This window comes from Alnus glutinosa, chromosome 2 (assembly GCF_958979055.1).
Source record: "Alnus glutinosa chromosome 2, dhAlnGlut1.1, whole genome shotgun sequence".
Taxonomy (NCBI): Eukaryota; Viridiplantae; Streptophyta; class Magnoliopsida; order Fagales; family Betulaceae; genus Alnus; species Alnus glutinosa.
The window spans coordinates 11565816-11593192 of NC_084887.1; positions in this window are offsets into that span (position 1 = coordinate 11565816).

A 27377-nucleotide genomic window follows, 5' to 3' on the forward strand; every position below is an offset into this window, starting at 1 on the left:
CGCTGGGCCCTGTCTCTCTACCGGTGCCTGCATCTGTCTCAACCCCGTAGCCGGCATCTGCATCTCCCCCGGCTGTGATAGCGGGAACCTATCATCCTGTGTCTCACAATTAGGTCCGCACGTCGTAGGTCCAGTATAGGTGTATGGAAAGTACTACATATTAGCCCAATGTGGGCTGCTCGCATCATGACCGTCTCGCACCCACCATCGAGTCACATGACCCGGTGAGGTGATCCCCATTTGTGAGAATGTCGGCGGGCACCGAATATGGAGAACAAGAATATCCAGCTGTGCTGGTCTGCCCGTGATCTGATGTGGTCACACCCACCGTACCCGGCAGCAGTGGTCTATAAGCGGCATCTGGGTGGTGTGGCCATGCCGCAGTATATAGTGGCGCCAGAGCTGTGGGCGTGGTCGTGGGAGGCGTGGGTAGGCGTGGTGCCCGATCTGCACATGGAGGGTGTCTCTGGTCCATTGATACCTGCAAACAAATGTAGACAAATTAATTAAAATTTGTATTTTATATACCCTAACTAATGAACATGCAAATTACCACTTTAATATTTATGGAAATTTTACAATGATTGTATTTATTATTTACTGTATGTTACAAATTAAAAAAAATATTTTGAGTTTAGGCAAATTGTACCAACAATGAATATAGCAATCATTGTAGAACGGAAGCTTCAATCGGATCAATGTCGGGCTTGTCGTGCTTGAATTCATCATTCATATCATGTTGGTCAGTAGTAGCTAATACGAGAGGTACGCACTCGTGATAGGTTGTACCTGCATCATTACTCCTTTCCCCCTGACCAACGTCGTACATGTTGCGCGGTTTAGTCCTCACGACACAAACCCAATTTGGGTTCCTTCCATCTTCGACATAAAATACTTGGTCTACCTGAGATGTAAGCACGTAAGGCTCATCAGTAATCAGTTCTCCCATGTGGACTAGGTGATTGAAGTTGACAAACACTAAGCCATAATCGTCTATTCTGAATCCTATGTCCATCGTGGGGTCCGCCCAATTGCACTTGAATAGGACGTACGTAGTCCTGTCATAGTACTCGACTTCAACTATATCGGTTAACTGCCCGTAGTACGTTTCGCCTTCAACAGTTGGCACACATACGCCGTTGTTCTGAGTCCTCCTTCCCACATCATGGGCAAGCGTGCGGAACAGTTTTCCATTTACCATGTACCTGTTATACTTGACTGCTGTCTCCTTTAGCCCTCTACAACGCATAACAATTTATGGCCAATTCTTCCCTACGTTGATTGTCCAGGCCATCGACCTATGTTTTTTTCCAACAATTATAGACCACATTGGTTAATTATGGCATATTGATAAACCCTATCTTAAAATTGTATTGTTGAACAAGCAGAAATATTATATACGAAAATAACACTACTTCCTTACATATGCACGGTACCATTCCCAAAACTGCTCATGATGTTGGGCTTCAAGAAGAGCGTCCGCGATGCGACCCCTAGTGCATAATCGCCTAAGCGCGTCTTTGTGCATCCTGCATAATCGCCCTAGCATTATTAATGCTAAATCCACGTTTATTATAGGAAAATATTTAAAACAAATACATTTATATGTACCAAGTTTATTATAGCAAAAAAAATAAGTAAAAATTACTCACAATTTATGCTCCATATATTTTTTGTAGTGTAATTTATGCTCCTTATATATTTTGAACCTACATTGTAGAGAAAACAAAAATAATAAAAGAAAAAAAAAGACACAAGTCAGAAAGAGAGAGAGATGTAGAGAGAGATAGAGAGAGACAGAGAGATATTTAGAGAGAGACGGATAAGAACTCACCGGAGAGTAATGCAATCCCGGCCGGAGTTTAGAGAGAGAGACAGAGAGAGAGATATTTAGAGAGAGAGGTCACGGCCGGAGTGGTTAAATCGCTGGCCGGAGTTTAGGGTGTTTGGGTTAGAGAGAGAGAGAGAGAGGGAGGGAGATAGAGAGAGCGAGCTAGTAGAGAGAGAGGTGGATATAAGCGGTGGTGTTATGACGGAGAGGGAGCTGGCCGGAGGGATGGCTGGACGCGCGGTGGTGGGGGAGGTGGCCGTCCAGAAGCTACCCATTTATTTTTTTATTTTTTAAAAAATAATTATTTTTAAAATATTTTACATTAGTGGCCAGGTGGCGGGTGGGAATTGTCCCGCGCAGTGGACCTGGCCAAATTTTGGCCACGTGGCCAATTCCACGTCACTAATGGGCGACGTATAATTTTATTACACGTCGCCATTTGTAATTTTTTTTAAAAAAAGTAAAAATTATGTATATAAACACAACCCGACCCTAAGTGTATGTACTATACATAGTACTAAACCCTAAGCCCTAAAACAAATATTTTTTAAGGTTTATATAAACTCTAACCCAGAAAACTAAACCTTAAACGCTAACCCTAAAACTAAATCTTAAACCCTAACCCTAGGTATATATACTGTATAGGGTTAGGGTTCTATTAGTAAAGTATACCATTAACACTTATACGAGATTTGACTAAATGAAGAGAGTTTTTATAAATTAGTACTAAATTGTTAAAGTATAAAATAAAGCAAAATTTACTTGTAATACGTCCACAAATGTAAACGCTAACCCTAATTAGAATTAGGGTTTACTTATAAGTATACCATATGTAAGGTACTCAACACATAAACCGTAAGTATACTATAAACATATTGCACATAGCCCATAAACCCTATGTGTATATACTATATATAGCCATAAACCCTAACCCTAAGTGTATGTACTATATATAGCCATAAACCCTAGCCCAAAGTGTATGTACTATATATAGCCGTAAACCCTAACCCTAAGTGTATATACTATATATAGCCATAAACCCTAACCCTAAGTGTATGTACTATATATAACCATAAACCCTAACCCTAAGTGTATGTACTATATATAGCTATAAACCCAAACCCTAAGTGTATATACTATATATAGCCATAATCCCTAACCCTAAGTGCATATACTATATATAGCCATAAACCATACACCCTAAGTGTATATACTATATATAACCATAGTTCCTAACCCTAAGTGTATATACTATATATAACCATAATCCTTAACCCTAAGTGTATGTACTATATATAGCTATAAACTATAACCCTAAGTGTATGTACTATATATAGCCATAAACCTTAACCCTAAATGTATATACTATCCCTAAATGTATATACTATATATAGCCATAAAACCTAGCCCTAAGTGTATGTACTATATATAGCCATAAACCCTAACCCTAAGTGTATATACTATATATAGCCATAAACCCAACCCTAAGTGTATATACTATATATAGCCACAAATCCTAGCCCTAAGTGTATGTACTATATATTGCCACAAACCCTAGCCCTAAGTGTATGTACTATATATAGCCACAAACCCTAGCCCTAAGTGTATGTACTATATATAGCACCCTAAGTGTATATACTATATGTAGCCATAAACCCTAGCCCTAAGTGTATGTACTATATATAGCCACAAACCCAACCCCTAAGTGTATGTACTATATATAGCCATAAACCCTAACCCTAAGTGTATGTACTATATATAGGCATAAACCCTAAGTATATATAGCCATAAACCCTAAGGTTAGGGTATATACAAGTCATTATGAATCTATATAGTTTCTAAACCGTTTACATGCATGCATATATTATGCATATATGTATATAGTCTTAATTATAGGTTTTTTTTAACTTTTTTATGTATATATATATTTTTTAAAACGTATAAATGTTTAAGGCGATGGTGTACAAAACCAAACCTTAATTTGGTGTTATATATATATATATATATATATACTATATATTACTCTGTGTGTGTGTGTGTGTGTATATATATATATATAGAGAGAGAGAGAGAGAGAGAGTTAGGGTATATATATATATATAGTAATATATGGTATATATATATATATATAGTAATATATAGTATATATATAGCACCAAATTAGGTTTAGTTTTGTACAATATGCAAATTAGTACTAAATTGCTAAAGTATAAAATAACGCAAAACTTATTTGTAGTACGTCCATAAATGTAAACGCTAACCCTAATTAGGGTTAGGGTTTACTTGTAAGTATACCATATGTTAGGGAAATTACCTCCTCATAAATGATCAGCCCACAGTTAAGGCCCTAAATAATATTAAGTCCTGCCATCAGGTTTGTTGCCATTTTTCAGCCTATAAATACATATTTATAACAGGTATAAAGATAGACTCAATTATCTTAAGCACATTGTTTTCTCTAAAAATCATAATCAATACTCTCTGACTTAGGCGTCGGAGGGGGATCGTCGGCACCCCCCGACGCAATGTTTATTATTTTGCAGATCATGAAGAACAAGGCGAATCATCAGGCAACACGTCACCATGCTGGAAACTGTATCAACAGGTTGGCGCCGTCTGTGGGAACGATGAATCGTTTCTTGCAAAAAATAAATCTGGAATGGTGACCCGCAATCACATCTACGCCTTCATCAAAGATCTGCACCCACACACCACGACGTCAGGTGGCTGTAAATTTCTTTCTGCAAAAACGTGGAACAACACGCAAACCAGCAGACGCACAACTATGGATCCAAATTCGACAAGAATCATCCTCACTGCACCATCACGCCATTTACATTCGACGATACCGAATCGGTATTGGCAGACAGCAGATTTATGTTCATCTTCATCCAAAAAAAAAAAAAAAAAAACTTTCTGTACAAGTCTTTTCCAGTTACAAGAATCGGGGGTCTAGGATAAGTTTGTGCTCGAGACATACAAGAGCGCCAAAAACTTTGTTCACCCTCCGTTGTGCAGATCCACGATGGTCTATCTCGAATTTACGTTCAATCACGCTGGATCGAGGGTGGTTTTCGCCATGTATGCAGATAGATAGTTGTAGGTTTCTATTTGTTCAAACACAAACCACCAGATCCATGATCTCCAAGATATCTTCAATCCCTGAAAAAAAAAATGCTTCCACTGCCTCTACGAGGACGAGACCCATCTCACGTGGTCTGTGATTCGCACTTCGCTTCAGACCTCCACCACCGGGTCGTGGCCCGCCAGGAGCGAGATCTTCAGCAACAAGCCTATCACGCAGAACCCTCCTCTCCAGAAACCATGGGACCTAGGCCCTCGTCCAGGTCGTAAGGCTCAACACTCTAGTGGGCTTGAAATGGGTGGGCCAAAAGGATCCAGTTATGCTGGGTCAGACTCGTCAAAGTCCAGTTTAGACCCCAAAAAAAAAAAAAAAAAAACTTACTGTGTGTCGAGAGCTCCCTCCTTGGAGTCGGGTTGCCAGATCCTGTAGAGGGTCGGTTTGGGATCCCGAAACGTCGACCTTCTCTGTTCCTTGGTCGCCGGTGAGTACAAGTAGTCCTTCTTCCGGTCTGTTTCTCGGGACCTCAGATCGGTCTCTCCTAGAGGATTGTCCGAAGCTTGGATTTCCTCTCCAAATGCCCTTGGCGAAGGTGGGTTCACCCTGTTGGGCAGGAGCTTGAGGCATGACGTTGTCACTCACGAGCCCAGAGATACAGTATCTGATGAACCATTCCCTCTTTTTCAGATAAGTGCTTTGCTATTTCCCTTTTCTTTTACATAGATAAAGACAAAAATAGGAGCATGGTGTTCAAATCTTCTTTCTAGCTCTTGTTTCTCTTTCTAAAAGGAAGTGAAGGGATGTGGAATAGAAGACCATGTCAGGTCACGTATCAAAGGCACAAAGAAAGCTAATGAAATCTTGATTTATGAGTGTTATCAACTTTCACGTGAGATATTTTTGTACTTTTACGTAAGATATCTTTTGATGATAAAAAAAATACATAGAAAAAGAAGAAGGCGCTTTAAGGCATTAATGGCCCATAAGCTTTCGTTGCTTCCACAATGTATATATGACTTTGAATCTATATGAAAAATTGAAATGACTTCTAAAAGTAAAGTGTGTGCAACAAGTGTCAACAAAAATTAAAGCACAGCGGAAAGTAAATGACACAGAGATTTTTGTTGACGAAGTGGAAACTCAGTTAAGAGAAAACCCACTCCGAGGCAGCCAAACCCAGGAATTCCACTATTCAGAAGACAAAGCTCGATACAAAACAGTAACACTCACATGTACTGATGCAGTGGTCGTACCATGATCTCTGACGTGTAACCCAACACGAACGCTTCCCAACCAGGTTCACCTACCTGAAGGGGTCTTCAATGGAACTCTTTACCTTAGAGCCGACCTCTAAGATAGACTTCGGTTTACAGCACATCACACTTGAAAAACGGCTTCAGAGGAAATATCACGTCTCTGAGCTCTAATGGAATTCACACCGAATTCTTGCAGCTCTAAGTGCCCAAGGGCCCTTATTAGGCTGGGGGTCAGAATGGGCGTCAGGCAAAATATGCCTGGGAGCCGTCCGGACGGTGAACCATGGCTGTCCGGACGGACAATTGTGCGACAGGATTTTTCAAAATTTTCTCGGATAAATCTTTACTGTATAAGAACATTGTCCGGACGGGATGGCTTGATCGTCCGGACGGACACACATCCGCTGCAAGTAATTTCCATAACAGGCTTCGCGTGTCCGAACCATGGTGTAGGAGCGTCAGGACGGCTAAACTTCAACACGCAATTTCCATATCTAATGCGCGTGGGTCAAGACAATGAGGGGGAGACGTCCGGACGGTTGAAGTCGAATCGGCAGTTACCATATACGATGCACCAACGTCCGGACCACAGTTGTCAGATGTCTGGACTGTTCATTTTGAACTGCGATTCTTGCCTTACGGAGATACGCGTCTGGACAGGATACCACATAGACCAGATGGTTTATTGATCTTCCCTTTCTTGAACTTGGAAAGAATCAGTGAACCGTTTCGAGGACTGATAGGCATTCGGACGTACTACTGAAACGTTCGGATGGAGCAAGCTGGCACAGAAGCTTCTCGATACGATGTAGGTGTCTGGACGGAAGAAACACGTCGTCCGGACAGATGATGCTTGTCTGTCTGATGTCCGGATGGAATGACACGTCGTCCAGACGGATGGAACAGTAGACAGATGGGAGTCTGGACGGGATGACACATCGTCCGGATGGCTGGCAGGGAACTTGAAATTCTTCTGACTTCCAGGCAGAATCTTCTGACATCACTCTGAAAGTGGAATCCCTATTAACCGCATCATTACACATAAGTGATTTTATCCAAACACAGAATAAGGCCAAAATACTAACACTATACATATAAGTTAACTGTCGACTAGTCATAGTTACTGTCATTGTCATTATCCATGAGATATATATTGAAGAGCCTCTGGTCAGTAGCTTGATCAATCAACTGATTGATATTTCAGCCCCTACTACTTCACTATACCACAATGATCAGGCTATTGATGGCTTATGCTTGAAAATGGAATGATATTTTTTCTACACTCTCAAGGATTCTGGGCTTCTGGAAAGGTAAAAAGGCTGCAGCAATTGAAGATCTTGTTGTTGAAATATATGTCTTTGCACTTTGTTGGGATTACCCTACCATGGCCACTACATCAGACAAGCTGCTTCCATTGTGGACTGGCCCCAGGATCTGGACTTCTCTGATATGGTGCAGTTTTTCTTCTTCGCCCACTCATTTTTAGGGCAGTGTGGCGCCTTTGGTCAGGGCACTAACTTCCCTGGACTAATAGTTGGCCTGCTGAAGCAATTGTCTGTTGTGCCCATACCAGAAGAAATCGAGGAACTAGATTTTTGCAGACCCATCAGAAAGCTTTCCTAGCTATGCTTGATAACGGCCTGAACAGTGCTAATATGTTCCCACCTCTATTGCTTCTCAAGCATTCTGGATTTGACAAATGTGTTCAGGATGAACTCCTTGAAAAGGGTTGGACCAATTCTTTACAGCTGGTGCCTGTTCTTGATCTCTTATTGAAGTTGGACGCTATTATTGATAAAAGAGCTGCAGGAATTTTATCCAGGGCCTATTGGGAGTCTATGTTGCACGATTTTCCCTTTAATCTACATAGTCCTAGTGGAATCCTTCTTTCTTGTGTTCTTAGCATAAGAGGGATCATTTACATACTAGATGGGCTGATTTGAATAAAAGATGCAAGAGGAAATATCCTCCTGGAGACTAAGGTACTTGAAGCCTCAAAAATTCACTGGAAGTAGTACCACTCCTGCTCGTGGTTCTAGTCATTTTCAATCCTTCATTTCCTGCAAATAAGCTGCCGCTTTGGTTGCAATCTTAGCCGAGGGTGCATCCTGAGCCGAGGATCCGATCCGAGCTAAGGATCCAATCTAAGTCGATGGTCCAATTCAAGGACTCAGTCCGAGGTTCTCTCTCGAAGAGCTCCATGCCAAGCTCGCCATCTCCTAGGGGCACATTTCAAGGGTCTCTTCCGAGGAGCCCCAACGCACAACTTCATCAGAATATCGAGATAAGTTCACTCTTTGCGTTTTCGTTTATGCTAGTCTACTCACAACACTTGATAACTCAAGAAACACGATTTTTAGCAATTCTTTGTCACGAAGAAGCATCAAATTTTGAGACAGTCAAATGTATCTTGATCGGAGACATAAAAAATTGGCTTCTCATTGCAACACAAAAAATGATAGCACATCATTACTTATTTTAGCATACACGAAAAATGAAGCAACATGAAATAGAAGGCTTCAAAAACTTTTATACTCAGCCACACTTTGTTCTTTCGACAGTCCAACACCAAAATCCTAAAACATTCATACTTAGCTAAAAATCAGCTAAGTATAAATATTGGGGGGTACCAACCCGATGAAATAAAAACATGATTGAAATAGAAGGCTATATCAAGTCGCATGATTGAGAATCTCAGTGCAATTTTACATATTTTTTCACACTAATAAATCACTAATTGCTAGACTCTGCTACATATATGCATACATATGTGCCTTTAAGATGCATGCGAGACTAATATTTCAGGCCAAAGGTCTCTATCAAGCGAGACCAGAAAATTCTGAAAAAATGCCCGCTCGTGAGCAGGACATGGCCAGGCAACTTCACCATACCCAGAATATTCTTTAGAAGATAGGGCATCATCGCTAATTTCGCTCTACCATGGTTCTTAGCTTCTCCACAGCCTTTTTGAATTCTATGTCGCAACGATGGGGGCTACATCACCCCGAGCTTGCACAATACACAAAGGAGCTTTAATGTCGCCTCGTTCGATGAAAGCCTCACGAGAATCAATGGTCACTCAAAGCATCTATTCCAAACTTATGTTTTTGGTCTGTTTGTCTTCTAGTGATGTGCCGATACAGGAACTCCACTGAAAAGCTCAAGAGGAGAAAAAGACAAAAGTCTCGTCATGCCTCGAGTAGACTAGGCATGACTCGAGCACCAAAGACTCGCGCCCCCGAGCAAAGGTCTCGGCATACCTCTAGCACACAAAAGCCTCGGCATGCATCGAGCACAAAAGCCTCGACATTCCCGAGCAAAGCCTCATCATGGCCTCCAGTAGACCCGGTAATCCCGAGCAAAAGCCTCAGTACGTCCGAGCACGAAGACGAGCAATCGTAAGCCCGGGCCACCAAAAGCCCAGAGCCGCCGTATGCCTCGGGCCATCAAATCAACTCAAACTAGATCAAATCAATTCAAACCAGATCAACTCAAAATGTTGTCTCCCTCGGTTTGAAACACAACCAGCTTGGGAAGACACACCCGATCATGTCCCTCCATAATAGTAGGGGGTGACTTGGCTCAACTCAAACCAGATCAACTGAAAGTATTGTCTCCCTCGGTTTGAAACACAACTGGCTTGGGAAGACACATGTTGTGCAAATATCTACCTAAATAAATAGGCAAATACTTGTACGTTTTACTTGAAGTGCACAAGATCAAAACAATAGTATAGCAGGCAAATACGAGATCATTCCCACGAGGATTGGTATAAATTGTCTTTAAAGAGAAATTCCTAAAAGCGATATGATGAATAAGACAGGATAAAAGATTGAATTAAAAATACTATGAAGAAAAGGTAGGGCTTCGATATCCACCGCTAATCATACTCAAATAAGATTCGCAATATGCACAATACTACAATCATAACATGATGCTTAATGCTTACCAGCCACAAGGGAATGATATCTTCTCCTAAAGCTATCGATTTCCCTAAACAACGAGTTAGGCATGGTATCTACTCTAACTCTTTTCTTCCTTAAAGGATTTAGTATGGTATCTACTAAGTTGTTCTTCAAGAAAGCATAAATCTATGGAAATCGGTAAACACACTCAGATTGGAATATGGTATCTATTCCAGTTGTCTTTATGTTGATTAATCCAAGAACCTGTGTCGGGGTTCTTCCGTTACTCTATTATGCCCAGGACTCGGTCATCCAAATTGACATAAATAACAAATCCATACCACAAGAATATGCTAGCTAAACATAAACATGCGAGGAATTCAAGAAACTAGAATTAATCAAGTTAAGCATCAATATATAAATTGTAGCAAGGCAAATTGAAAAACTTAAAAAGACATGATTAGGGCTTCAATCGAGCCCTAATTAAAGTATTAGTTACACATAATTTGGATGGAAATCATCCTCATAAGAAATTAATAAAGGAAAAGAAAGAAAATAAAAACTATAAAAAAACCTCCTTCTTAATGTAGCCTTTGATTCTTCCTCCAAGTTTGTGTGTCTTTCTTCAAAGGCTAGAGGCCTATTTATAGGGATTAGAGAAGCTTTAGAAGCTCTAGAATTCCTATTACAATTCTAAGTAGGTTTTCTAGTCCAAAAAGAATAATTACAAGTCTTCTCATTTTTCTGAAATTTCTATCCAAGTAGGAAAAGGATTCCAAAATTCGTACAGATTTGCGGTCTTTTATTGCGGGGCAATTTTGGCATGGAAAACGTCCGAATTAGGAAAAACCTATTTCTGACATATTTGTTGCATTTATTATTAGCTTTACAACGCCATCAATTTTGTTGCAATCTGATACTTGAACCGAAAGTTATGATTAAATTACTGAGACATTCTCATTCTGGATTCTTTCCAAAGATAACGAATTTTTGCCAACTTTTCTTTCCTTAAATTCAAAATTGATTTGGAGTTTGAATCTATCCAAAAGTGAGTTTGCTGACTTCATTATAATCTTGGAATTTGATCGGTTTTTCTTCTAAAACCTGTAAAATATAAAAAAACACAAAAACAACACAAAACATCAAATTATAACAAAACTAAGAGCATAACATATGTAAATTAAGGGGCTTGAATGTGTAACATTCAGCACTTATCAACACACCTGATCATGTCCCTCGGTAACAGTGGGGGGTGACTCGGTTCAACTCAAACCAGATCAAATCAACAACAATTGTGCTTTCAAAGTTCTATCTTTGTGTTGCAACGCCAACAACCACAGTTGTGGGAAATCAGTCCATTAACTCAGGTATGCAAACTAATCATAATTGAATATATATTCATTTGTACTAATAGATTTCAGGGGTCCTGCTCTGGCAAAAGTCATGGCAGAAAACCATACGGGGAGGAAACCCCTACAACAAACCATACGGGGAGAAAACCCCTACAACAAACCTTACGGGGAGGCAACCCCTACAACAAACCCGATCATGTCCCTCACTAGGGTGTGACTCGGTTCAAATCAAGCCAGATCAAATCAAAGTGTTGTCTCCCTCGGTTTGAAACACAACTGGCTCGGGAAGACACACCCGATCATGTCCCTCGGAAACTCCGGGGGGTGACTCGGTTCAACACAAAGTGTTGTCTCCCTCGGTTTCAAATACAACCGGCTCGAAACACACACTCCGATCATGTCCCTCAGTAACACCGGGGGGTGACTCGGTTCAACTCAAACCAGATCAACTCAAAGTGTTGTCTCCCTTGATTTGAAACACAACCGGCTCAGAACACACACTCCAATCATATCCTTCGGTGACACGGGGGGTGACTCGATTCAACTCAAAATGTTCTCCCTTGTTTTGAAATACAACCGGTTCGGGAAGACAACCAAGTCACTCCGATTATCTCCCTCGGTAATGATTCAAATACAACCGGTTGAAAGACAACTCAGTCACATATACGAGCTACCTTCCTCGGATTGTAAGGTACCTCGGTCAAATAATTAACACCCTAAGGAATAACTTAGACAACTCAGTCAAATGCCAGCCTTGCAATTCTACTCGCTGTTTTCAACTAACCTTGAGCTCCTGATCCCAAGTCCCTCGATCAATCCGGAACACTCAGTTCTTGGTCCCGAGCCTGGACATCCTTCTTCAGCTGCTCTACCTCGGGTGCCAACCTGCATCTCGGCCACTCGAGCCTCCGGCGAGGGATTAACATTTAGGAACTTTCAGGTTCCCCCACAACATAACCAACTTGACAACGAACGAAAGGACTGAGACAACAAGGATTTGTCTTCTCGGCATCAAACAAAGATTCTTCCAGGACACGCTTGACACTAGGGGCATCCCTTGTGGATATATGCTCCTCCTAAAATTCATATTCCTAATGGAGGAGTAAACTCTTCACTTGGCCAATGAGACCAAGCACAAGTTTGCCCCTAGCGGGTCGAGGCCTCTTTGCAGCCTCACCGGCCATGATGTTCTCCTTATCAACATCTTCACTCGGCTAGGAGTAATCAATTAATGAACGGCCCATTAACTGCTTCAACAACCTCTCGAGAAGGGTCAAAGTTCTCTCCCCTTCGGACACATGTTCCTCTACAGTTTATTCTACTATGTGAAAATTGGGCAAAATCACCGTTTGGCTAGAGTCTCGCATAACCCTGAGAGAGTCCTCGATATGAACTTTAAGAACTCGAGCTAGGGCCTCGGCCGGTTACTTGGCAGCTTTCATTTGAAGCACACGCCTTGAAAGAGACGCAGCCAAAGGAAGGTTGTTCAGAAAAGCTATTCAAAGTTTACCAAAATTCGAAAACAAAATTGTAGAAGGGAACTCCCAGATAAGTCTCCATTCGTGGATGCATGCTTAGACTCTGCTATGCCAGATGTACGCTCGGATTCCGTGACCGGAAGAATTGTTTTCTTCCCAGTTATGGCCTGTTCCTTTTCCTGATCGGCTTTCTCCCAAGCAGTCTTAACATCAGCTATATCCATTCCTAGCCTAGCAACTTGAACTCGAAACGAACAACATCAAAACCCAAGAAATGAAGATTTTACCAAAGAGAAATATTCGTTTTACAAGTTGTCCAATTTATCTTCTCAATTGTCCAATTTATCTTCTCAATTGTCCCTAAAACTATCAGTTGGGGGCCCAGAAGTCAAGGTCCTGGGAACGAGAGTACCACGATAGGATTTAGTGGCCCACTCGTCCCACACCGTAATATACAAGAAGAACTCTCGACCCAGTTGGTGAGTTTGGATGCCCTCTCATCAGGTATACTGACCGGGAAGGGACTCCTTCAAAATCTCTTATTTCGGTCTTCAGCACTTTATTGCAGCTTGATTACAGCTTACTTCCCGGCCACAGTTTACTCCTTCTATGGCATACATCCATGCAGCCAGCACTACCTTCCGAGCTTGAGATACGTTGAGCTTCATAAAAGGCGCTCTTTGTCTTTTTGAGAATCAGTCAGTTCAATCAACACCCATCATGTTACCTGCTGACAACATGCACCCGAGATTGTGCGGGCCCATGGCCGAACCGGAAGCTCAGTCAGATCGACCGAAACCAGAGAACCTGACCGGTCATCAGAATCTTATGAATATCCTAACCCCTAGGTTAGGAACATACTTCATCTCAGAAAGCTCCACTCCAGGAAATACAAGAAGAGCACACGCAGATCCGACATCTACTTGGTAAGGAATTAGAGAAAAGCTATTTCTAACATATTTGTTGAACATTTTATTAGCTTTCCAACACCACCAATTTCATTACAATCCGATATCTGACGCAAAAGTTATGATCCAAACACTGAGACATATGCAGAATCCAAATTTGAATCCAATCCGATTTTGACTCTTAGTGGAGAAATTCCGATTTAATCCTTCACTTGATTTGATTAAACTTAACCACATCATATAGGTATTCTATTATGATTGGTTAAGTTTAAACATATCTTCTAGGTCTTCTCAAGTGTGCTTTAAGCCCAAAATTAATGGAATTAATTGCATCTTTATTTAAAACCTGAAAACATTAAAACAACACAAAATCAAATAAATAACAATGCTAAGGAATTAACATATGCAAGTTAAGGGCACTGTTATGTGTAAGAATGCTAACCATAATTTTGCAGAGAATGTCAAGAAGCATTCAAACAAAAGAAGCTTGCCCACCTGTCATCACTACGGCATCACTGGTCACATCCGACCCAAATGTCCACAACTCCAGAAGTTGAAGGTTCAGAGGAAGCTGCTAATAAGAGCTACACCTCCGATGGCTCTACGGCATCAGCAGAAGTTTGTTCCTGCTAATTAGAGTGGCAAATCAAGGCGCTACAAGAGAAAGCCGCATAAGCCCAATGGCAGCCATGCCCATGAAGGATTGCTCAACCTAATACAAGGTATGCTACGGAGAATGGACAACATGGGTAAAACCTGCAAGCTACCGCCTCGGGTTAAGCAGGTATGGGTTAGGAAGGATGTGACAATTCACCCCTTGAGGGGGAGTGGACTTACCTAGTAAAGGTGAAGTCTCCCATGCCTAGGATTGTGGTTCCTTAATCCTAGTGCATGTCAGGTATGTTTGCATTGCATTGTCTATCTTGTCATATTTTATTCATGCCTTGCATTCTGTTTGAGGAACTGTTTATTTTATCCCCATATTTTCTCTTGTTATCTTGAGAAGCTTCTTCAGATATTTTTAGGGATGACAGTTAAAGCACGTCGGGCGGCTGCTTCTCTATCTTGGTATTTCTAAACCTCTCACCATGTGGATAGGTTTTGTTTTACCTTACATGCTGGGATTAGATGTCATTTCCTTTTCTAAGCATGTGCTTGTTGTTTTTCTGTTTATCGGTTTTCAACAAAAAAAAAAAAAATGGGGAGAATTTGCAGGATTTTCTTTCTCTTGACTTATTAGGTACTGTATGTATCCTTACCTGATATCTCTCTTCTGTGAGCATTAATTTACTATGCTTAGATATATTCAAGAGTTTTGACTATATTAGCCAAGTATTTTTCCTGTTTATGCAAAAGTAGGATAGCTTCTTTCCTCATGCGATGGAAAAAGTGCACTATCCCGGGCTCCCCTAAGGTACTTCTTTCCTTCTCTGACTCGTTGCTTTTGGAGATTTTGGATATGAGTAGAAGTCCTTGATTAGATGGCCAAATTGACCACAGGCTAGTTGAACCTAGCATCTATAAATTCTGGCACTCCCTTCAGTTTGCAGTACCATAAGATTTGAGCAGTAATTCATAAAAAGTTATGTGCTTTAAATTTGTTTAATCACTGCTTATGTGCTTAAATTTACATTGCCCTCTATGAGCAAGTAAAAATTTATCTTGTCCTACATGGTACAAGTAAAACAGAATATGTGTTGTTTCTTTGGGGGAGTGTATCAGATGAGGGTGGCTAAGCCCTAATAAGTTATAAGGTTTGACTTTTGGCTTATCTGTCTCTGATTTTCTCTCATGCCTAAAAATCTAGTTGCTCTTTGTCATGTCTTGGAAAGTCATACCTTGTGAGAAAAGAGTCTCCACACACACACGCATTGCTTGAGTTGAGTTGCCTATTTGAATTTTCTGTGATCAGGAAAAGTTACTTGTGCTTATTGAAATCTCAACTTTTTTTTTTTTTTTTTTTTTTTATTTTTTTTTTTTTTATCTTTGCTTAGTTTTTAGATGCTCTCTGATTGTGTTATCAGTTGATTATACATGCGTGTTTTTGAAACTGCTTTGGAAAAATTATTTGTCTGCAAATTTTCCTCAAGTTTCAAAATTTTCAATTGTTGTGTTTGGACGGACTTATTCTTACGTCCAAAACGAGAGCAGTCTTACCATATGCTGACCTAGCAATTGCTCATCCGGTCAAGATCTCTATAGGTTTAAGACTTGCTTCTTTTTCTCTGCCATACACACATCTTTGAATTTTTATTGATTTATCATGGCATCTTGTGTGATTTTCTCGTGGATTTCTCCTGAGATTTTGGCATTTATTGCACATCTCTTCTCATCCCACGATCTTCTTTGCGTCTTCCATTATTCTTTTAAGTCTTTGTGCTTTTAGAATATTGGAATATTTGTTGGGATATTTTCTTGAGATATTGTGCATGAATAATCCTTTTTCTGTCTGTGTGTTGGGCTGATCATGATATATTTATGCCTTATGAGTAGCTGCATTGCTTATATTTCTCTTTGGCATCCATTTGACAGCCGTGTTAAATATCACATTATGTTTAAAACTAACAGAATCTAATGGTATTTTTGGAGATATTTCTGATTGGTTTTTCAGGGATACGACATCTAGCGGCTTCCAGCACAGTGATTGACAGATGCATCCTTTGGAAAACTGACTATTGTTGAAGTCGGATGTTCAAATTCAAAAGGTCTTGGGATTTGATTCTTGGAGGATTTTTGTTCATCTCTTTTGGGCCATTTACAGACATTTCTCTATTTTCCTATTGCTTTGGATTTTAGAAAGTTTTTGTCTGTGGATATTATTACTCTGTTTACCATTGTACTTCTGAGACTTTGAGGGGGAGTAATTGTTGTGTGGTTTTTCTTATTACTCTGTTTTACCCTTTGTCCCTTTGTGACAAAAAAGGGGAGTAAATTGTTGATTTGGACCGGGATTGTATTTTTAACCGGTCTAGTGATTTTTGTCCCAGAATGTCCAAAGGGGGAATTTGTTAGTCTTTGTGTTGGCTGCATTCTGTTGACAAAATCACTTCTATGTAATGTTGCAGTTTTCATCAGGGAAGCTGCCTTATCCAGAGTCTACTCTTCAGCCATGTCCTTCAAGAAGATTCTGTGAAGTTTGGAAGCAAGTTTGTTTCGGTTCCCTGCTAGCCATCCGAACGATGTGGTATTCCGTCCGGACACTCATCAATCAGTAACATCCATCCAGATGACAAGATCTTTTTCGTCCAGGCATCCATCAGTGTCTAGAAGCTCATCAGAGTTCGAGAAGATCCCAGTGTTCCAGTGCATCTGTCCGGATGACGTGGTTATACCATTCGGACGCCATTCAGGGTTTGACAAGCATTAAAGTTTCTGCCTCAAGACACAGTTATGGGAAGACGGCTGCTACCGTCTGGACGATATGTGATCCCGTCCGGACGATGTTTTCTATAAGGCAAGATGTGCACCAGTTCAACCGTCCGGACATCAATCTTTAGGGTCCAGACGCTTCAAGCCTTATTATGGTAATTACGTGCAGCCGAGAAGTTGTAAACAGGGATTTCACTATTCATAGTGAAGTTAGAAGAAATTCAAGTTCCCTGTCAGCCGTCCGGACGATCGTGCCATCCCGTCCGGACGCTTACTATTCTTGCTTCTTCCGTCCAGACGATGTATCATCCCGTCCGAACACAGTCAGTTAAGCATCATCTGTCCGGACGATGTGATTCTTCCGTCCGGACACCTACACTGTATCGAGAAGTTTCTATGCCAGCTTGCTTCCGTCCAGACGTTTCAGCAGCACGTCTGGGCGCCTATCAATTCTCGAACGGTTCACTGATTCTCTCCAAGTTCCAAGAAAGGGAAGATCAATCAACCGTCCGGACAATGTGGTATACTGTCCGGACGAGTATCTCCGTAAGGCAAGAATCGCAGTTCAAAATGAACCGTTCGGACAACTGACAGCTGTGGTCCGGACACTGGTGCATCGTATATGGTAACTGACGATTCGACATCAACCGTCCGGACGTCTCCCCCTTATGGTCCGGACGTACACGCATCAGATATGGAAATTGCGTGTTGAAGTTTAGCCATCCGTACGCTCCTGCCCCTTGGTCCGGACGCGCGAAGCCTGTTATGGAAATTACTTGCAGCGGACGTGCGTCCGTCCAGACGATCGAGCCATCCCATCCGGACGATGTTCTTACACAGGAAAGATTTCTCCACGGAATTTTCGGAAAACCCTGTCGCACAGTTGTCCGTCCGGATGGTCATGGTCCACAGTCCTAACGGCTCACAGGCTTATTTTGCCTGACGCCCATTTTGACCCCCAGACTATAAATAGGGGTCCTTGGGCACTTAGAGCTACAAGAATTCGAAGTGAATTTCTCTAGAGCTCAGAGAAGTTAGAAATTCCTCTGAAGCCATTCAATAGAATTCGGTGGTGAATTCTCTACTGCTCAGAGACGTGATATTTCCTCTGAAGCCTTTACTAAGTGTGCTGTTACTGTGCTAAAACCGAAGTCTATCTTTGGGGTTGGCCCTAAGGTAAAGGATTCCATTGAAGACCCCTTCAGGTAGGTGAACCTAGTTGGGAAGCGTTCGTGTTGGGTTACACGTTATAGAACAAGGTACGACCACTGCATCGGTACATGTGAGTGTTACTGTCTTGTATCTAGCTTTGTCTTCTAAATAGTGGATATCTTGGGTTTGGCTGCCCCGGAGTGGTTTTTCTCTTAATTGAGTTTCCACTTCGTCAACAAAAATCTCTATGTCATTTAGTTTCCGCTGTGCTTTAATTTTTGTTGACACTTATGCACACACTTTACTTTTAGAAGTCATTTCAATTTTTCAGCTATGTTCTTCGAGAAGATTCTGTGAAGTTTTCAAGGATTTATTTCGGTTCCCTGTCAGCCGTCTGGACGACGTGGTATTCCGTCTGGACGCTCATCAGTTAGTAACATCTGTCCGGACGACGAGATCTTTCCGTCCGGACGCCCATCAATCTAGAAGCTTCGAACAGTTCAAGATTGCATCCGTCCGGACGTAATGGCAAATCGTTTGGACGCTCTTCAAAGTTCAAGAAAATCCCAGTGTTCCAGCGCATCCGTCTGGACGACGTGGTTATACCGTCCGGACGCAATTCAATGTTTGACAAGAAATAGGGTTTATGCCTCAAGACACAGTTATGGGAAGACGGCTGCTACAGTCCGGACGATGTGTGATCCCGTCCCGACGATATCCTCTTTAAGGCAAGAACGTGCATACCAAGTTCAACCATCCAGACTTCAGCCTTCATGGTCCGGACGATCAAGCTTCATATATGGAAATTGCATGCACCAGTTCAACCGTCCAAATGTTAGCCTTCAAGGTCCGGACGCTCCAAGCCTTATTATGGTAATTTCGTGTAGCCGAAGTGCAACCGTCCGGACGCTAGGTCAACATCGTCCGGACGCGGCCTTGTTATGGAAGCTTTTAGCGCTATCTTGGAGAGGCGGTTGCAGTTGACTGTTCGGACGCTCCGTCAAGCCGTCCGGACACCCTCGGGTATTTTGGTCATAACGTTTTACTCAAACATCGGATTGGGACGAAATCAGCTTCATTGGAAAGCTTTGAAAAAATACTGTAATTTGAGTGTCCGGACAGACCCTAGAAGCGTCTGGACGGCCCTGCAGAAAATTCCAGAATTACTTTCCGGACAAGAAAAACTTGACCCGTCCGGACGGCCCTGGCTCCCGTCCGGACGCGCGTGTTTCAGACTCCGTTTTTTAGTCGATTTTGGGTTTCCTAAGCCTATAAATAAGAGGCTTGAGGCATGCTTTCAATATAGAATTCGGTGGTCAATTCTCTACAGCTTAGAGATGTGATATTTCCTCTAAAGCCTTGCCAAGTGTGTGATTTGATCAGCTGTGAAGTCTATCTTAGGGATTGGCCCTAAGGTAAAGGAGTTCCATTGAAGACCCCTTCAGGTAGGAGAACCTGGTTGGGAAGCGTTCGTGTTGGGTTACACGTCAGAGATCAAGGTACAACCACTGCATCGGTACATGTGAGTGTTACTGTCTTGTATCTAGCTATGTCTTTTGAATAGTGGAATTCCTGGGTTTGGCTCCCCCGGAGTGGTTTTTCTCTTAACTGAGTTTCCACTTCGTCAACAAAAATCTGTGTGTCATTTACTTTCCACTGTGCTTTAATTTTTGTTGACACTTATGCACACACTTTGTTTTTAGAAGTCAATTCAATTTTTCAATAAGAATAGTTAGAAAATTGTCCTGTAGTTGGACAATCTTTAACATGATGATAAAGACTATAGCAATATGAACATGGTTCGTAGGGGTTTGGAATGCCTCCCCACATGAATTAAATTGACAAAAATAAAAGAAAATAACAAAACAAAATAAAAACAAAATTGAAAACAAAAAAAAATAAATAAAAAATAAAAAGAAACCAAAATTAAAATAAAATAAAATAAAAACAAAAAAGAGAATCAAGTTAAATTCAATCTTTAAAACTTAATAACATAACCGTTTGCAGTCCCCGGCAACGGCGCCAAAAATTGATGTGGTCTTTTGTTTACCAAAATATATCAATAATAAATAACCACTCGAAATAGGATGAATCTTTGTAGGATAAGGCTATAGAGAGGGTGTCGAACCTCAAGGACTGCGTATGTGTTGTTATCAAGCTTTTTGAGATTAAAAATAACTTAATTTAAAATATGTTTGATTTGATTTTGTTTTTAAAAAATAAATACATAAAAGTATAGGGGATTGATTTCACCACTCACCGCATAACAATGGTCAATAATAAATTAACAAGGAAAATTCATACTATGCATGATAAAGGGCTCGTCTCACTCGAGTAGTCAAGAAATTACCTCTAAAGAAAAAGTATAATCCATCTTCGGTTGGCACGGACCGTCCACCTAACCACTAAGATGCGGTACGACCCGTCTTCCCTAGGCATGGACTAACTACGTCTTTAATAGGATATACACACAATCAATGGAATAGTATAACCCATCTTCAATTGGCACGGACTGTCTACCAAAATTACACTAAACTATGGTGTAGTACAATCCGTCTTCCCTAGGCATGGTCTATCTAATCCTCTTGATCATATATCAATTGAAACCGTTGTATAACAATCATTCACATAATCACAGAAAATATGAAGGATTGAGTTCAATCAATATAAAAGACTTTCTAAGACAAGATAAGAAATTCATAATGATTGAATATAAACATTAAAATCAATTCTCACAGTTATACAACCATCATGCATAGAGAAAATCCCAAACTAAAATACAATTTGAAAAATTGAAATGACTTCTAAAAGTAAAGTGTGTGCATAAGTGTCAACAAAAATTAAAGCACAGCGGAAAGTAAATGACAGATATTTTTGTTGATGAAGTGGAAACTCAGTTAAGAGAAAAACCACACCGGGGCAGCCAAACCTAGGAATTCTACTATTCAGAAGACAAAGCTAGATACAAGACAGTAACACTCACATGTACCGATGCAGTGGTCGTACCTTGATCTCTGACATGTAACCCAACTCGAACGCTTCATAACCAGGTTCACCTACCTGAAGGTGTTTTCAATGGAACTTCTTACCTTAGAGCCGACCTCTAAGATAGACTTCGGTTTGCAGCACAGCACACTTGAAAAACGGCTTCAGAGGAGATATCACGTCTCTGAGCTCTAATGGAATTCACACCGAATTCTTGCAGCTCTAAGTGCCCAAGGACCCTTATTTATAGGCTGGGAGTCAGAATGGGCGTCAAGACGGTGGACCATGGCCGTCCGGACGGACAACTGTGCGACAGGATTTTCCAAGATTTTTGCGGAGAAATCTTTCCTGTATAAGAACATCGTCCTGACGGGATGGCTCGATCATCCGGACGGATGCACTTCCGCTGCAAGTAATTTCCATAATAGGCTTCGCGTGTCCGGACCATGGGGCAGGAGTGTCCAGATGGCTAAACTTCAACACGCAATTTCCATATCTGATGCGCGTGCGTCCGGACCATGAGAGGGAGACGTCTGGACGGTTGAAGTCAAATCGGCAGTTACCATATAAATGCACCAGCGTCTGGACCACAGCTGTTAATTGTCCGGACGGTTCATTTTGAACTACGATTCTTGCCTTACAAAGATACGTGACTGGACGGGATACCACATCGTTCAGACGATTGATTGATCTTCCCTTTCTTGAAACTTGGAAAGAATCAGTGATCCGTTCGAGAACTAATAGGCGTCCGGACGTGCTGCTGAAACGTCCAGACGGAGCAAGTTTGCACATAAGCTTCTCGATGCGATGTAGGTGTCCGGACGGAAGAAACACGTCGTCCGGACAGATGATGCTTGTCTGTCTGATGTCCAGACGGAATGACACGTCGTCCGGACGGATGGAACAGTAGACAGATGGGCGTCCGGACGGGATGACACATAGTCTGGACGGCTGACAGGGAACTTTGTAATTCTTCTTACTTCACTCTGAAAAGTGGAATCCCTGTTTGCCGCATCATTTACACATAAGTGATTTTGTCCAAACACAGAATAAGGCCAAAATACTAATAAACTCCCCCTTTGGACATTCTGGGATAAAAATCACTTGACCAGTTTGGAAATACATTCCCGGTCCAAAATAAAAATTACTCCCCCTTTTTGTCACAAAGAGACAAAGGGTAAACAGAGTAATAAAACAATCACCTGAATAAAAATTACTCCCCCTAACGGTCTCAGAAGGACCCAGGAAACAGAATAATATAAGTTCAACAGTTATAATAAGCAACAAATTGTCTCAGAATAACAAAACAATAAAAAGACAACAAATAAACACGAGGGAATCAAACATCCTCTGCCATAGGTGTAGCTCTGGGAATCCGACGTGCAGCCTCAGCATCACTGCTCTCTGGATGATGGACTTGGAGACACTCCTGAAGGTCCAAGTGGGTCTGCTCCACCCTCTTGATGATGGACCGCATTTCCAGCTGCATGGAGGACACAGACTGCTGCATAGAGGACATCGATACCTGCATATTGCTCATCCCCCTGAAGAGTAGCAAGAGCCTCCATAATCTGAGAAAAATTTACCTCCGGCTCAGATGGCGGGACAGTGTGAGAGGATGAAGCTACGTCCGGAAAAGCAACATGCATCACAGCAGGTATATCCTCATCAGACTCCTCTCTCCGTAGCTGCGCATTTGACTTCAGCAAAGTCTGTTTGCTGAGGGGCTGTTGCATCTTCATCCTAGGCTCTCCATTTACATTGATACCGGACTGCAGGATGATCTGAGTAATGAGGCAGCCAAAAGGAAGACCGGCAGTGCCCTCATCACGAGCCTCGTATATGCTTGCAGAGACAGAAGGGAAAGCGAAAGTGAACAGCATAAACAAATTGGGCCTTCTTCAATATCAGATTACTGCGCTTGGTAACCGGCCACAGATTGTGCAGGATAATTTTGTCCAACATATGATGAGCTGGGCCTAGAGCACCAATCTTGATGGAGGTCTAATGCTCCTCACCCTGTGGAGTAGCATGAAAAAACTCTCTGAGCTCATCCATAGAGGGAGGAAGCACCACCTCGTTGAATGGACTGGCAGGTAGATAAAGAACAGGTACCCCGATAAACTGACAGATGATCTGGGGATCAACAGTGATTATGTGTCCATCAACAGTGGACTACAGTACCATCCCACGCTCATCATCCTGACCAACCTCCAAGTTTGCATAGAAAAGTCGGACCAGCCTGGTGAGGACGATGCAGGCACAGGTATAGAAGTAGGTCCACTGATAATGCTGGATAGTCTCATGGATACTGTTCAGCGGAGGCACCATGATATCTACACGGACCACGTTCCGTTCAGCAATGACAGTTCAGTCCATAATCTTCGCTTGTATTTCATTCTGCTCTGCTTCTGTCCTCTGACAGACCCGGCGCTGGGAACTGATGGCAGACATGATTCTGCAAAAAGAAAACCAACAAGAATATTCCAAGTAAAATAATCCAAAAAAAAATCTTTTTAGGTTAGCAAAAATTTTGGCAGAATAATAGTAGTAAGAGGACTATCATAAATTCAGACACAAATTATCATAGTCCTACAAATAATCCCAACATGATATAAGCATCTCAAACTCTCAATAACACTTCTAATTAAATACAGAAATTCTAACAGTGTGAGAACTGAAAAGAATAGGATAAGAAAAATACCTGAAGAGTGATTGAGAATGCAAAGAGACACAAAGGGATGATTTACTCCAAAAACACCAAAGAAAATTACTCACAAAAAGCCAAAAGGTGGATTTGGTGGGGTATAACAGAGAGAATGGCCAATTCTGGGCAATTTATAGCCCCTGTGGGTCACCCGTCCGGACGAAGTTTTCAAGACGTCCGGACTCGTGGGCCTCGGGAACGTGCGTAACAGTCAAGATCGTCTAGACAAAATAAATTACCCGTCCGAACGATGGTGACAGCGCATGTGAGTCCGGACATACAACAAGACCTGTCCGGACGACGAGGCACTGCACATGTCCAGACTTCCAGAGAATACCGTCCGAAATACCATGCTACACCCGTCCAGACTCCAAGGAATACCGTCTGGACGCTCCACACTGAAACACCAGAAAAACTGAGAAAAATTTACAGAGATCAAAGTTTCTCAAGTCAGTGTCAGAATACGCATACATAATCAACTGATAACACAATCAGAACGCATCTAAAAAATAAACAGAGATATAAAAGGAAGTTGAGATTTCAATTGGCACAAATAATTTTTCTTGATCATATAAAAATCAAATAGGCAACTCAACTCAACCAATGCTTGTGTGTGTGGAGACTCTTTTCCCACCAGGTAAGACTTTCCAAGACATGACAAATAGCAACTAGATTTTCTAGACATGAGAGAAAATTAAAGACAGATTAGCCAAAAGTCAAACCTTATAACTTGCTAGGGCCTAGACACCCTCATATGATACACTCCCCCTAAGATGCAGCACATATTTTGTTTTACTTGTACCATATAGGACAAGATAAAATTTTACTTGCTCATAGAGGGCAAGGTAATTTTAAGCACATAAGCAGTGATTAAACAGATTTAAAGCACAAAACTTTTTAATAATTACCGCTCGAATCTTATGGTACTGCAAACTGTAGGGAGTGCCTGAGTTTATAGATGCTAGGTTCAACTAGCCTGTGGTTAATTTGGCCATCTTATCAAGGGATTCTTCTCTTATCCAAAATTTCCAAAAGCAAAGAGACAGAGTAGGAAAGATGTACCTTTAGGGGAGTCCAGGATAGTGCACTTTTTCATCGCATGAAGAAAGAAACTATCCTACTTTTGCATAAACAGGAAAAACACTTGCCCAATATAGTCAAAACTCTCAATTATATCTAAGCATATTTAATCCATGCAAACCGAATTGAGATATCAGGCAAGAATGCATGCAATATCTAATAAGCCAAGAGAAAAAAAAAATCCTGCAAATTCTCTCCAAATTTTTTTTTTATTATTATTAAAAAATAAACAAAAACAAGAAGCAATATGAAAAAAAACATCATATGCTAAGGCACGATCAAACCTGTATACGCTCAATGATGCCATTACAGAAAAACAGTCGCTCAACCTGCTTTTTCTGTCTTCCCCAAAAATACCTGCAAAGTTTTCTCAAGAAAACACAAGGGGGCAAACATAACTTCTTCCTTGATTGCATATAATATAACAAATACAATGAGCATTCAAACCTGATGCCATAGGATTAGGAACAGAATCCTAGGCATGAACACCCGAACCTGCTAGGTGCGTCAGTTCCCCCTCCTGGGGTAACTGTCCTTCTCAGGCCAAGTGTGCCTTCCAGTAGGTGGTTGCTGACAAGACTGCATCATCCACTCCATCATGTTTTGCATCCAAACAAGAGGCTCACCGGAGTATTGCTCTTGAGGCCTTCTCAATTGCCTAGGTTTGCTCTTGTAAGTGCCACTCTGATTGGCTGGTACAAACCGCTGTTGAGGCCACTGACGCTGAGGAGCATGAAACCAAGGGGCTTGGAACTGATGTCTTGGTGCTTGTCCCCATGGTGCTTGATAGGATGCCTGATGCCAAGGAGTCTGATGCTGAGCTGCAAGTACAGTGCCATACTGAGCTTGTCTAGGCACTTCTTTCTTGGCTTTGGCCTTTTGTGCTTTCAAGGGGGAGAATTGAGGCCGTATATGCCCACTGAGACCGCAGTGATGGCAAATAGGAGGTCTTCTGATGGAATGAGGCTGCTGAGTGCCTGGAACATCATCATTGACCTTTTCCTTCTGTTTATCTTCAATAACTAGAGGAAGCTCTGGGACTGTAGGAGGCACAAACACAGTCTTTGAGGAAGAAGGAATATCAAAAGAGGAAGCTATATACCCGAGACCAGTCTTGTCATGTGGGCTCTTCTGGATGGACATCATACGAGTCAACTTCTCATCAGTGACTCTCTCTAGCTGGAGCTGTGTCTCAAGTAGCTTTTCCTCGAGCTCCTGTATCTTGAACAGTAGTGAACTCTTCTCAGTATGCAGACTGTTCAGATCATTAACTTGCTGCTTTCGGCCTTCCCTCAGCTTCTCAAACTCTTTGTAGAGAGTTTTGTATGCTTCCTTGAGCTCTACCTCATTCTCACTATGCTCCGAATAATATGAGTCTTCTTCTTCAATATAAGGGGCCACAAAAGCCAGAAATTTGTCAGACTCTGGAGCATCTTCTTCGGACTCATCATTGAGAGTCACATTGTAAGCCTTCCCCTTGCCCTTCTTGAGATTCCTGCAATCGGCCTGGATATGCCCATAGCCTGAGCATTCAAAACATCGGGGTCCTCTGGGATCTTTCTCATCCTCTGGTTTAGCTTCTCTGAGAGGTTTCTTCTTCAGAGGAGGCTTATACCTTCTTCTTGGAAGCCTTAAGAGCAATGGTCTTTAATTTCTTGACCGGGGGCAGAGACAGCTCGTATGTTTGAAGAGATCCAACCAGCTCTTCAATCTTGATTTCTTCAAGATCCTTGCTTTCCTAAATAGTTGTTACCTTAATCATGAAACGCTCGGGCAAAGATCTGAGAATTTTTCGGATGAGTTTTACATCCGAGATAGGTTTCCCAAGACTCACCATGGAGTTCCTTAGGTCACTTATTTTGGAGTAAAACTTTCCAAATGTCTCTTCCTCTAACATCTTAATTTCTTCAAATTTTGAAATCAACATTTGAAGTTGGGCAGATTTTACAAGTTTTGTACCTTCATATGTTGTTTCCAAAATTTGCCATGCTGCTTTGGCTGATTCGCAATTTGAAATTTTGGCAAATTCAGATGGAGAAAGTGCTTGGCATAGAGCATGGAGGGCTTTGTCATTTGAAAGACGAGCGTTCTTTTGAGGGACTAGTTCAGGTGTTGTATCCTCTGGTTTAGTCCAACCAGTCTCAACAATACCCAAACAGTCAATAGATTTCAAAAAGAAATGCATACGTGCCTTCCAATAGCCATAGTTTAAGCCATCAAAGGCAAGAACATAATTAAGAGTTTGAGACATAATAAAGATAGAAGTCAAATA